Source organism: Calonectris borealis, chromosome 8 (assembly GCF_964195595.1).
Source record: "Calonectris borealis chromosome 8, bCalBor7.hap1.2, whole genome shotgun sequence".
Taxonomy (NCBI): Eukaryota; Metazoa; Chordata; class Aves; order Procellariiformes; family Procellariidae; genus Calonectris; species Calonectris borealis.
The window spans coordinates 13,918,494-13,931,524 of NC_134319.1; the positions used below are offsets into that span (position 1 = coordinate 13,918,494).

At 34.3% G+C, this 13,031-nt stretch overlaps 1 protein-coding gene across 9 annotated transcripts in view; it reads right to left on the reverse strand.

The window, feature by feature from the left end:
* Window positions 1-13,031, reverse strand: part of ZZZ3 (zinc finger ZZ-type containing 3) — a 61,248-nt gene that overhangs the window by 16,612 nt on the left and 31,605 nt on the right. The gene's annotated exons all lie outside the window — the stretch shown is intronic.

The window sequence follows — 13,031 nt, forward strand, 5'->3', positions numbered from 1 at the left end:
TATGGTATCAGGGACAAGCTATTCATATTCTCAAAGCTATGACCAAACACTAACAGAATGACCTAATTTCTCTTCACTTCAAAATCAGCTTCCTTCTATCCCAAAACAAATGACTCTACAACAGAATTTTAACATTTCACTCAACCACGCACGGGGTGGACAGGAATGACTTAGAAACTGTATCTAAACATTTCATATAAGCCTCACTTCCGAGGAGAATATGAGAATCATTTATGAAACATAACAATAAACCAAGGAATAAGTAATGTGCAAAATAAGTACGTACAAAAGATATTCCTCTAAGAATACAGTAGATAGATGAGTATGTAGCATTCCCTCAAACCTGCCGTCCCACATGCAACACAATTTTGATTTTCTATTTAACAGATACATTTGAGAGTCACTGAGGTGACTATCATACCTGTACCCAATAATGTATGCTTCCCAAATTGTTTTCTATAAAGCTAACTCAGAGTCAGGAAATCATACAATATTGTAACACAGCCTTTAAAAAATAGGCAAGGACATTTAATACCTTGTATTAGCTTTATAGTTACAGTTGTCCACTTCAGTTTCTGAATCATGTAGTTACTCATGGCCCCTGTTGTTGCAAATTATTATGTATCAACTTTTTTCATGAAAATCTTTTCTGACATTTAATACAACTTTATTTTAGTTCAGCACAAAATGCAACCTAACACATACTAAAATCAGGTAAGATCTATTCACTACTACACTGTTTCAGTAAATTTGCTTTCTATTCTCTTATTGCTAAAACAAAGACAAGCCTAACACGATGAATTCCACTTATATTACAGAGAAGATCCAGAGGTTACTGAGCTAATGCAAGTTTTTCAATTGACTGCACTGGTAAGTGGGTAAGGCTTTAAGTGGAAGGAAGTAAACAGCTTCAAGGCAAAATACAGGCTTTGTACCACCAAATATTTAAATTTTTACCTAGACATTAAACTGCTGCCTCACCATGAAAAAGGGTAATTTTCTTTCCACTCAAATGTAATATTTGAAAACATAAAATACAGCCATATATTCCAAAGTTTGAAACTAAAATACTGAGCTTGTTTAAAAACAGTAGGAAACAATTCTGTTACGAATTTATTATTATTTAAATTTGTCTGCACACATTCAGGTTTATATGCAACTAAGACCTAAAATGCTTGTTAAATAGGCCATTAATATTGGAACAGTAGTGGAATATTTTCACGACTGGAAAAGTGCTCCAGTTTCTTCTAAACAAAATAATTTTGCTTAAAGCAAGATAATTAATGGGGCTATTCTTGAACAGGCGAAAAACGAACTTCAGAAATAACTTACAGGAAGTAGTGAAGCCACATCAAAACTGGCCAGAGACAATACCGCAGTTCAGATTGTTACAGGCTTACAGGAATCATCATATGTAGAATTAAGATCTTTACTTAGTTTTTACAGTGTCTGATTACTGCCTAGCTTTGCGCTGGGCAACCTCTGTCCATGCTCAGGTGGACTGACAGCACTGCTTACGCAGAAGCCTGCCCTGCATGCTCCAGAGAAATGAAACACAGGCAGGCTGCTAACGTGTTTGATGTAGATGCAGCTTTAACAACGCAGAAGAGCTTAATGATATCTGGGGAGATGATTTAACCCGGACAACAGAAAGCCTTTTTCTATCAGCAGGTGCCAAAACCTCTATACAAGACTCTGGAGTTAACTCTAGTCATGGTAACAGAGTCTCAGTAGCGTACACAAAATTTGCATCTAAGAAAATGTTAAATAAATACCTGCCTTTCTTTTCTTGAGCCATTTTACCTCATTTATTCAAATTGTATTTAAGTGATTGCTTTTCCAAATGAAATGGAAAGAAAATAATAATTGCCTTTAAAACATTTACATACATAGAAGAAAAAAAGCAACCAAATGTTGGTGATTTAGATGAAGTGCTAATTTAATGATAATTCACATGTGTAAAGTGGGGGAAGAAATCATCTTAACGAGGTGGCCTTAAATAATTAAGTCTGAATGGAAAGAGAAGAAATTATATTTAGGGAGAAATGACAAACAAACCAAGAATATTGAACTCCAATTACTTCTCTCGTTAAAACATTCATGTGACCTCACTGAAGTAATCACAGACTTGGAGATAGACAGTTCAGAAGCGATACCTCTGGTCTTCACGGAAATATGTAAAATATTACAAGAATGTCAGTATCATTCAAAAACATGTCATGTAATGTTGATCTGTGGCTAGACAGCACTATTACCATGAAATAATTCAAGAGAGAAAAAGGGGTTTTTGAGTAAACTGTTCAGACATAAAAATTTCCTGGCACTTTTTTGTACCTCCGCTAAGAAATGTATTAACTTCCATATTCAGTTTTTATGAATCAATACATTCTGAAGCCCAGGAATAAGAGTGCAGTTCTATCAAGTGAATATCAGAAGTATTGAAATGCACAAAAATGTGCATTTTGGGGTCTTCCATTGCCAAGAAAAAATTGAAAATACTAATCCTGAAATACATAGTTTACATATTCCATATTCAGGTACTTCAGATTTGCTGCAGTACTGCATTCTCTCCAAACCATTGCACGTCCCTTTAAATTCCAACATGACTTTTTAACCGACTGTATTATAATATGTCTGCATATGTTCTTTTAAGTTTTGAACCACTACTCTTTTCACAGGTTTGTATAGGCTTTTAATTCTCTGGCCCTACATGACTGTAATAAAGCCAAGTATTTATCTGAAAAAGCACTAAGCCAAAGGATGCACATGTTGAGCACTTTCTTGAAGTCTCTGTCTTTTCTGGCTTCTTAGTCTCGAACAGTAACATAATACTTCTGCCGCATTAAGCAAAAGACACTGTGTGCATAATTTCCAAGACTATTAAAAAAAAAAAAAAAGTGGCTGACAATTTTACTCTCCATCTTCCAAGTTTCTCTGTAAATAAGCACAACAATTATGATTCAAACTACCTCCTGTAGTTGCGCTACCATTCTCCAAAATTGAAAAAGCCTAATGAAAGTAAAGAGAAAGTAACTGGAACCTTGCTCACTAGTCTGCTGCAAAACCGGCTCCATCCTTCAATGAGGCAATCAAAGAGCAACCATCTCTGAATTATCTAGCTACAGCTACATAATTTTCTCTGAAAGATATGTGAGGAATTACCAAGGAAAATAATCTCACATCCTCTGCCAAAACAAAACAAACTCATACCACTAAAAACGCGTAATTTGAGTAAACTCGCTGTCAGTCTCATCCCCTACACTGACTGAAGTTTCTTTCTTTTCTCAGTTCTAATTACTATATTGTTAGCACATACAAAACCCGAAGCAGTTTCCTTTGTAGGAAAACTTTCACTCTACAGAATGTAAATCCACGTTTCCACAATCCCAGTACTGAAACACTCTCGTAATTTCTTAAATCATGTTAATTACCAGGAATTTTCCAGATGAATACTTGAATAATTCAGTATAGTATAGAAACTGAAGCTGAAAAACCTTGATTAAAATGGGTTTTGCAGGGACCAATATTTAAAAAAGGAAAGCCACTTCTTAAAGATTGATACTGATCAGCAGGGATTCCTGCTGATTCAGTTGTTCTGTTGCAGTGATAACTATTTCACTCTTTTGGATTACGCCATAAAATAATTATCACGTAGCAGAGCCATATTTCTGGAAGTCCTGCCATAAGCAATTAGTTTTTACACTATTCATTTCCATGAACCTTGTTCTAATAGTGATTAGGGAAACCGCAGCCTCCTCTCTTCTCTGTGATAAAGCTTGAAAATAGTGTAGCTAGTACCTTAATGAGACCCATTTCCATTTTGATCCAGTTTTCCGACATCTACTTTCAAGATGCTTTTTCCCCTCCATTCTTTCCATCCTGTGATAACACTATTTACATTTCCAGATCGAAGCACCCAGAGTTACATTCACAGATTTTATTTTCTTTGCATCAGGAACCAACAACGAGCTTTAGAAAGCACTATATATATTTGGAGTCTACCTGCCTTAAGAATAGCACGTTTCTTTAGTTTACTCTTATTTTTTCTACTAAATGACTTAACACTAGCCTGTGCAAGAGGCCACGTCATTCAGCATTTTAAAATAAATTCATTTCAGTATTACAGTAAGAGTCTTTCAGTCACAGAGGCTAGTCCCTCCATGGTTTCTGAAGGTTTCTTCTCCCTTCAAGAGAAGAACATACTGTACTTTAAACCTTAAGTAAATGAGTGATGTGAGAAACTGATACTACAACATGAAAATTTTAACTTTTAGGTAGCTAATTTGAATTAGTGGATGGAATAAAATAAATAAGTGAAACTTTTCAGTTAAATTGTGGTAAATAAATGTGAAGCCTATTGGACAATGTAAGAGGCAGACATGAAAGTGGCTGTTGGAAACATTCACCGAACACCACAAAAATGCCAAGCCTCCTCTAAAAACAAGCCTCCTAAAAAGTCTTAATGCTCAAACATTTAAGAACACATGAGGAAATTTTCTGCCATTGGTCTTATCCATAAAAAAGAAGAAATTTCATCTTAAGTATCTTCATCCAAAGTAAACTTATACACAAACTTGAAGTTAGCAAGAGGTATCTCAAAACACTACTGTGCACTATTTGTTGGACTTTCCTTATCTAATATTCCAACATAATTATATTGCATTTTCTCACCTTTTAAGCTACAGACTCGGAAACAGCAGTATTACTTCTACTCTCCCCTCAATGAAAATAAAGGGAAGGAGGTCCTTGCCAGTCCAAAGTTTAGTCCTTATTTCATCTTTTTCAACCTTACATAATCACCTCAGAAGTAACGATATAATAAACATTCTCACATTTACTTATATATATAAACTCATGCAACTTTGATCGCCTCAAAGTTTCACATAGTATTCAAACAATCTTACAGACACATAGCTAAATGTTAATAACTTGCTTTTAGCATGAACCATATACGGATTTAAAACACTTGCATTGTTATCACAATGATAATTTTTTCCCTTATTTAAATATTTATTATTGTTAGATCACTAATGCAACTCTCTTCAGTATTTTTTTAAAAGTTGACAAGATATAAAATAGTTTTATAAAGCTAGCAGGTAACAAAAGTGACATTCATTAACAATGAAAAACTGTAGCCAAAAATTATTTGTAATGTATATAATAAAATCAGCAGAGTTCCCTGTAATTTATTGTCTCGATACTCACAGAAATTACTTGAAATAAAAAAGTGACTTTGTCAGCTATACTTGTGTTACAATCATCACTTAGTACCTTGCAAAGACATGTACTTTGCTCCCTAGTTAAAAAGAAATGACTTACCCTCTCTTGACCGATAAAATGCTGTGCAAAAACTAACTGCACTTTTACAGTTGTGTGAATATCATTCACAATATGATAAAAAGTACAGTAACATCAATTTTGGGGATTAGAAGGTAAAAACGTGTGTGCCATAATTTAAATTTTGTATTACAATTATTATTTCTTGTGCAGGTAGGATTTGTTTTAAATGAAGGAGTATACACTTCTCATAACAAAACATGGCTAAAATAGATGTAGAAAAAATATCTACCTTAAAACAAACTTTTTTTTCTGTTTCCAAGAGCTGTGACACGAAATCAGTATGTATCAGTAATCGGGGGGATTTGTGTAAGTCTTTGTTTTATTGCCATCTACTGGCACTCTAGCAAAGTACAGATTAAAACCTGTTCTCCTATACCTAGTCATTTATCACTCTGCATTTTGGTCTACTAACAGCGATTCAGAAAAAAATCCCTTATTAGATGCTAAGCTAAGAAAGTATTGGATATTAAACATGTTATATTATAAGACTGCAAATTACTGTAGGAAAAGGGAAACCCCAGGCAGTAAGAGATTGGCTTCTTGGAGAAATGTTTAAGTCAGATCAAACAGAATCTTCTCATTTCAAAGAAGTGTTTTGTTTTGTTTGGTGTTTGTTTGTTTGTTTCAGTTCAGAAATATCAGATAATGCTCCCAGCTTTTAAGCTTGGCCTGAAATCTTTGCCAGTGTCATGATACAGTAATTTGGACACTGTAGAGTTTCTCGCAAATTATCCTGATGTGCATCTGAGATTTTTAAAAAATCTGTTACTGCACTAGGGGAGAGTGCTGGGATTCAATGCTAGACTTGTGGAATACACGATAGCCATGAGGAAGCAGAAGAGACTGATGAAGAGTGGCCCTTCTTTGATCTCCCTTCAGAAACAGAAAGGAGTTTAAGGGCATAATCAACAAGGGCACATATCAACTCCTGTCAGGATTTATAAATCCACCTTCGCCTGAAGAAAGCAGCATATGGTAGATTTTTCCTTACCTAATGCTTAGATACTACGACCAAGGTAATCTACTTATAGACAATTCTGCAACTCACTATGAAATTGTTTTCCACTCTAGCTTAACCTCTTTACACGTACTGTAATTTACTGTACTTTCTCTATCCATATTTAATATTTGTACTTCAGACCTTTTAAAAGACTTCTGAGATAAGTAAATAATTAAACTGCATCTCCATTTTATACGTGAAACAACTGAAGTATATATTAAGTGGGTTCTCCAAGTTTACTGTGCCAGTAACAGAACAAAAATTGCAATTTCTAAATGCCAGCCTCAGGCGGTAATACACACCTATTTAAAACAAAACAGAAATAAGCCAAAAAGCACATTTTTAAAGGACATTTAAAAAACCCCAACAAACCCTAAACCAAAACAGAAAACGCTACTGCAGTCTTTTACCTGGATGCAAAAGAGCCATTTTCCACTCTAATTTCACCCTTTTTCTAACTTTCACAGCTCCAGACTTCATATTTCAAGCATCTGAACAGTATTTTATTGGTTACGAACTTGTGATGCCCCTTTCTTTCTTAAATCCTTAACTCTGTCCCAGAAACAGAACACCCACTCATATATTTCTATATGCTTCATTCTTGTCAACTGTCCACCACACTCAGCAGGATTTAATATTAGCTGGACAAAAGCACCTTTATCAAATATCCACATTTCCAGCAAGTTTTCAAAATTTTTAGTAGCAAATACGTCTCTGTGCCTCTGAACAAACATGTAACTTGTTTCAGTCTTGTCAACACGAAAGGTTAAAACATCATCCATCAGTCCTCCCCCAGTTAACACACTTTAATATAGCCTTTTGATCTTCCTTAACAGAACTTTCAAAAGTATTTGCCTGCAGGACAGTGACATTTAGTAGGGAAGAAGATATAGGTCCCTGTCATTCCTCTATTTTCAAGGCTTGGAGTGACATGAAGGAAATGGCAGTAAAATTGTTTTCCTCACCAGGGGCACAGAAAAAAAGACTGACAGCACACCCCCAACTCTTTCTCCTCCCTCCTCATCATCTCTAATAAGAATAGGCCCAGTCCCTTTACTGAGAGAAAATACCACACAGATTCCTCCAGTATCTCCACTTAGATATTCTTCTCTAAAAAGATGTTGGGGAAAGCAACAGAAGGGGCTTTCTTCCAGAGGCAAAATAGGAGCAACCGATGTTACCATGAAACTGACCCAGCTGTGCAGAAATCCTCTGAACAAAAAAATCTGAGAAAGCTGACAACACTGATTACTGAACTCCTTCAACTCACTCTACGTTAGTTTATGCAGGTTTTCACTAAAACCCAAGAAACCCCCCAATGATTCCGGTGTATATTCTTGCCATACGAAAAAATTAACATATTCCCTCAAGTATTCTGTTACAGTAATATCTGAAGACTATAACTGGATTACAAGAACATGATATGCAATCATGAGAAGTTGAATGTTCCAACAGCAATACAAAGTATTATTCACTCAATCTTTTTTGGGTAAAGAAGGGGAAGAAAAGTTAGAAATAAGAAAGAAAATCAGTGAAATATACCTTTTTATTAGTATTCACTATGATAATAAACCATGGACAAACACAGTTGGTCCTTGGCTTCAGAAGCAAACTTTCAAAGGTTGTTACACAAAACAATAGCACATCTTCACCTTGACCTATGCAAAGCAAAATAAAGATGTGCAATAATGAAAAATTAAAAATCAGCTGGCTATTCCTACAAAGAACAAAATTTAAAGGAAACCAAAAAGCAGGATCTTTCCTCCCCTCAAAATAGCATATAAGTACTTTCTAGCACCAAAGAAACACCTATCTTGATTAGAACTTATTGCTGAGACTAAAACAAGCATTAATACGTACTGCTTGTACAATTCCTTTCTAAAAGATACCGCCAGTCAGTTTTGTAGTTCATGATAGAGATGCTGTCAAAACTTCATGTAAGACCAAATACTTAAGACTGGTAATGGAGTTATCATTTCAAGCTAGGTTAGTTAAAACTGACGAGTAAAGATACCCGCATTCTCACAGCATACGCCAGTCACTCTATGCTTGTTTTCTTGGTGGCATCATTATAGTTACTAATATTTTAGTGAAATACTTGCACATCCCTACCAAGTAGGCAACTATGTTAATATAATTTATTCCTTGTCCCACCAGACATAATTTACATTGGTATAACTGGTATAACAAAAGCAGAAGTGGTAAAGTGTGGTTAAGTGTCCCTTGTGTGCATAGCCAAAAACACAGCCAGAGCCTTACTCTCCACACAGCTGTGTTGGGTGAGTACGTTACTATCCCACCTTTTCTTGGTTTTGCCTCTCTTTTTTTAAATCAGGACCATGAATTTCCTACAGCACCTGATTCTTTTTTCAACTAATATTTCCTACACCTCAAAACCATTTTTATTATTTACTAATACTTAATTTTCCAGTTTAGATGAATTTACTAATGAGAATCCTTAGAAATGATAAGCATTTCCAAATGAACAGGCGGGAAAGTAAGTTTCTACCTTTTTCTGTATTAAAATAGTAAGTTTGCCTTGGGGGGTTTTTTGTTTGTTTGTTTGTTTTTTTAAATCTGTGCATTTTTCTCCCATGATTTTTGATCAATGTTGGTCAAAGAATTGGAAAGACAAGTTGAGTTCCTGTATGTTCTCTAAAAAAGTTTGGGAAGGGGGTGAGACCATAACTACTGTCTCCTCAAGAGAAAGGCAAGCAGAATTCAACTGTTACTCTTCACATTCTCTGGTCAATCCATCAGCACACACATCCACACATACTACCAAGCCAGCCAGCAGAGAAGCAGCTCTGTGCTGGAGAGCTCACGCTCTCTCTTCCAGGACAGGATGCTGCAACAGAGGACTCTTGGAGGTGAGAGCATAGGCAGAAAAAGAAAAGCAGGTATCAGGCAAATCAGGAGAGAATTCAAGGACACAAATCCAAAAGAAATCAAGCTTTGTTTTCCACAGGATCCATTATTTAAATGAGGATTGCACTGTGTTTGATAGTGCTGTTCACTAGAATTGTGATGTGGTTGACAGCACGATAACTATGTTCAGAGAAAGAAAAACGAATTTGACAAATGTACTTGACATTTAATGGCTCCTAGAGTAAGCCTATTACTAGAGAGAGAAAAGAAGATGCAGCACATGCCCAAGGCATTATATCTTGCAAATTAAGAACTCTGTTATTTAGTGTTTATTGAATAGTTTATATAATTATAAAACATGATTCTATGATTACAAAAATACTCTTATCTAAACCTTAATCTTTAGTCCCGCAATGATTTTGCATCACTTACCACTTTGCCATTGGTAAGTATTTATAAATAGAAATGATGTTATAAAACATGATAAAATAATGATGCTGGCAGTAAACAAGTCTCAAAATACTTAGTATTTTAAGCTGTGTAAAATATAATGAAAATTTCATAAATAAATGTGGTTGTATGCCCATTACTCTATTACAACATGTTTTAACAACACAATTATCTGCAATACCAAACTGCTGTTCATCAGAAACTCATAATAGAAGTTTCTAATTGATTTCCATTACATTTCTATTCTGCAGATTAACTAGTTGCAGCATTCAACTTCTACATGAAATGAGATTTTTACTCAAAGCCGATTTAGTTTTTTGTAACTTAAGAACACAGACCGATCTACCAGACAGTAGAAACTACTCTCTGAAAAAAGTACAAATTTTCCCTATAAGCTTTACATTAATAGGTAGTTTAAGAAAAATATCACTGTATGCCACACCACTCTTATGTGGAACAAAGGATTAATTAAAACACATGGATATCTAATATATATGGCACATACGCATTTTTAAAAAATTATTAACTTCTATTATTCTTCAACACTAAAAATGTAACTTCGTCAATTCTTCTATGTTGATGATATATTCTATAAAGTCCTCAGACGTTATATGTTTACAAAATAGTTGCCATCTCATAGCATTCCTGACCCCAGTACGGATTAAAACTGCTACTACAAAAACTAACTTGATTTACACCAATTCCCTTTATTCCTTAAGATGAAACAATGTAACAACCAAAGTCTCCTCAGACTAAAACTGTATGTCTCGTAGGAAAATGAGTCAAAAGTGTCCTTAAAAATAATATAGGAGGATAATTTATTCTACAGTATTAGCTACTCATAGCTACATGACATCACTATAAAGGAATGTTAGATTACCTGACTTATCTGTACATTAAAATAAATCCATACTGTGTCATAAATTTGACCTTAATTCTGAGACCTATATCTGAATATATGGGGATAAACTACAAAACGGATGTAATATTTTTATTCTTGCCCAATATATATGAAAATAGACATGGAGATTTTATCTTAAAATATATTAATGAAAAGTATTTTAATTTTTAATACTAATTGTCATCCAGTTAAGGAGAAAACACGGTGCAGGTAAAATTAGAAGTTCACCTTAGTGAAAAAGACTGCTACAGGATTATGTTAGAGTTACACTTTAAGAAGATTCTCTTTAAAGCAGTTCTCAAATAATTGGTATGGCAAGGAGCACCAGACCCTATTCTAACAAGTCAAGTGCAGTAAGATGAACTTTTATAGATAACTGTTTTAATCTGATTCATCAGGCAGAAACATTTGTGACGGAATAAAATACAAAACCTGTACCACAGGAAATGCCACAGATGCTTCTTTTCTTTCACACATTCATATATTAAAAGTGCATCCAAAGATATTAACAGTATTACTATGAATTGTCAATTAAATATTAAATCTGATTGTACGACGCTACATGGTCCTCTGTCTTTCCAAGACCTCTGCAACAATACAACCCACAGTAAGTAAGAATTCACAAGACTGGATTTTAAGAGATGTATTAAAATATTTCATTTTAATCTGTCTTCAGTTTAAATGTCAGTACAGCTATTACGATTTTAAATATTATGAAGTAATAAATGAAACCAAAGATATATGAAAATATCTACTTAAAAATATTTACTGAATAAACGCAAGGTCCTAACTGCTGCAACTGAATGCCTGTAGGCAAGTGCTCATGCATAATTCTTATATTTCAGTGGGCTTACCTACAGGCCTAAGTAGTCCCTATAAAGCTAATCACAATTTACAGGCTCCTAGAAACACACTGTATAATGCATTATGTGTACATGGAAACTCAATTCCTCAATTACATTTTCATCAAGAACTCAGAGTGAAGTGTTAAACAAACATTTTCCCCCATGCAACCTAATACATGCCAAACATTGCAAATCTCCAAAGAGAGTAAGTAGAGAGGAAGAAGGAAAAAAGAAAAAAGGGCACTAAATGAAACACTGGGCAAAGGGGAAAATGTACCGAGAACAAAATATTGCATACGACAGAAAATTAAAGTAAGCTACTGCACTGTAAGAAAGAATTAAACTATAAAAGGATACAGCAAAGAGATATTAGAAACTCCTGAGGAAAGACATATGCAAAACACTAAGCACAGCATATAAAACTAAGCAGTTTAAAAACATTTAAATCAACAAGTTCAGTTTTGATGAAAATATCTCAAGAGAAAAGGCAAAGGTTTCTGAGCTAGAACATAAAAGCAGAATTCTCAAATATGCATCAAACCGTATTTTTCTCAGAGGAATACACAAAAATTCAAATTATGTGTGTAATAACAGAAAAAATAACATGAACAATACTTTACAATTACACAAGACTAGATCAGTCTGTTATTATCTACATGAACGTCTATGTTGTGATAAAATTTCTGTTTAGAGATCTCGGATCTGTCTTTGTAGGAGGGATCTATTTTATTAAAGAGGTTGTGGAACATCCACCATTTCAGCCTTCTCTCTGAATGATAATATTCCACAATTTGCTTTCTGTGATGATTATTTTTCCTATTATATCATCCAGTTTTCCCAGAAATATTTATATATGAATGTTGTTTAAACACGACAACATTCAAAAAGCAACAAAATTCATACAAAAAATACCACAATATACATTTAGTTGTTTTTCTTATAGCAAGTCTTATCAACAGCTTTTGAAGGTTTCGGCATATCTGTATTTTATCAGTGTTACAATAATTTCTTGGAGAGTGAAAATCAGCTGTATGAATGTGTATGTCATCAAGCTATGTAATATAACAAGAAATAATGTAAGTTTACAGACATATCAAATTGCTTCTACAACACAGAGGAATACAGCCTTTTTTCCGCTGTGGAACATCAAAAGAGTGATATTAATGCCTTCTTGGAGAAATCTGCCTCTCAACCTAGCCAAGATGCTAATGTCTCTCTGAATTTGCTTTTAAAAGAGAATAGAAATATAAGCCAGAGAAAAAATCATCCATAAAGACAAGTTTAATCACAAACTGATGACGGACAGAAAAACAAAGCTGTGTACCATTTGAAGATCTGATAAGCAGAAGATCAGGATACTTTGCTGAGCCAGAAATATCACGGGCAAAGCGAATAGCCTTTACCCGACAGCATAGGAACCCTGGAATTCTTTGCATCTGACTAATCAGGGAAAACATTTCTGCTACAACCTTTTTTTTTTAGTTTAACATTTTAGAAAATAAGCACCAAATGAGATTAAATAAGGGTATAATAAAGACACTATTCAAGAACTGTAACACATAAATTCAGAGTATCCTCTAATGAACTTTGTTATTTTTAAGATTTGAAAAAGGATGTAGGTGCACTG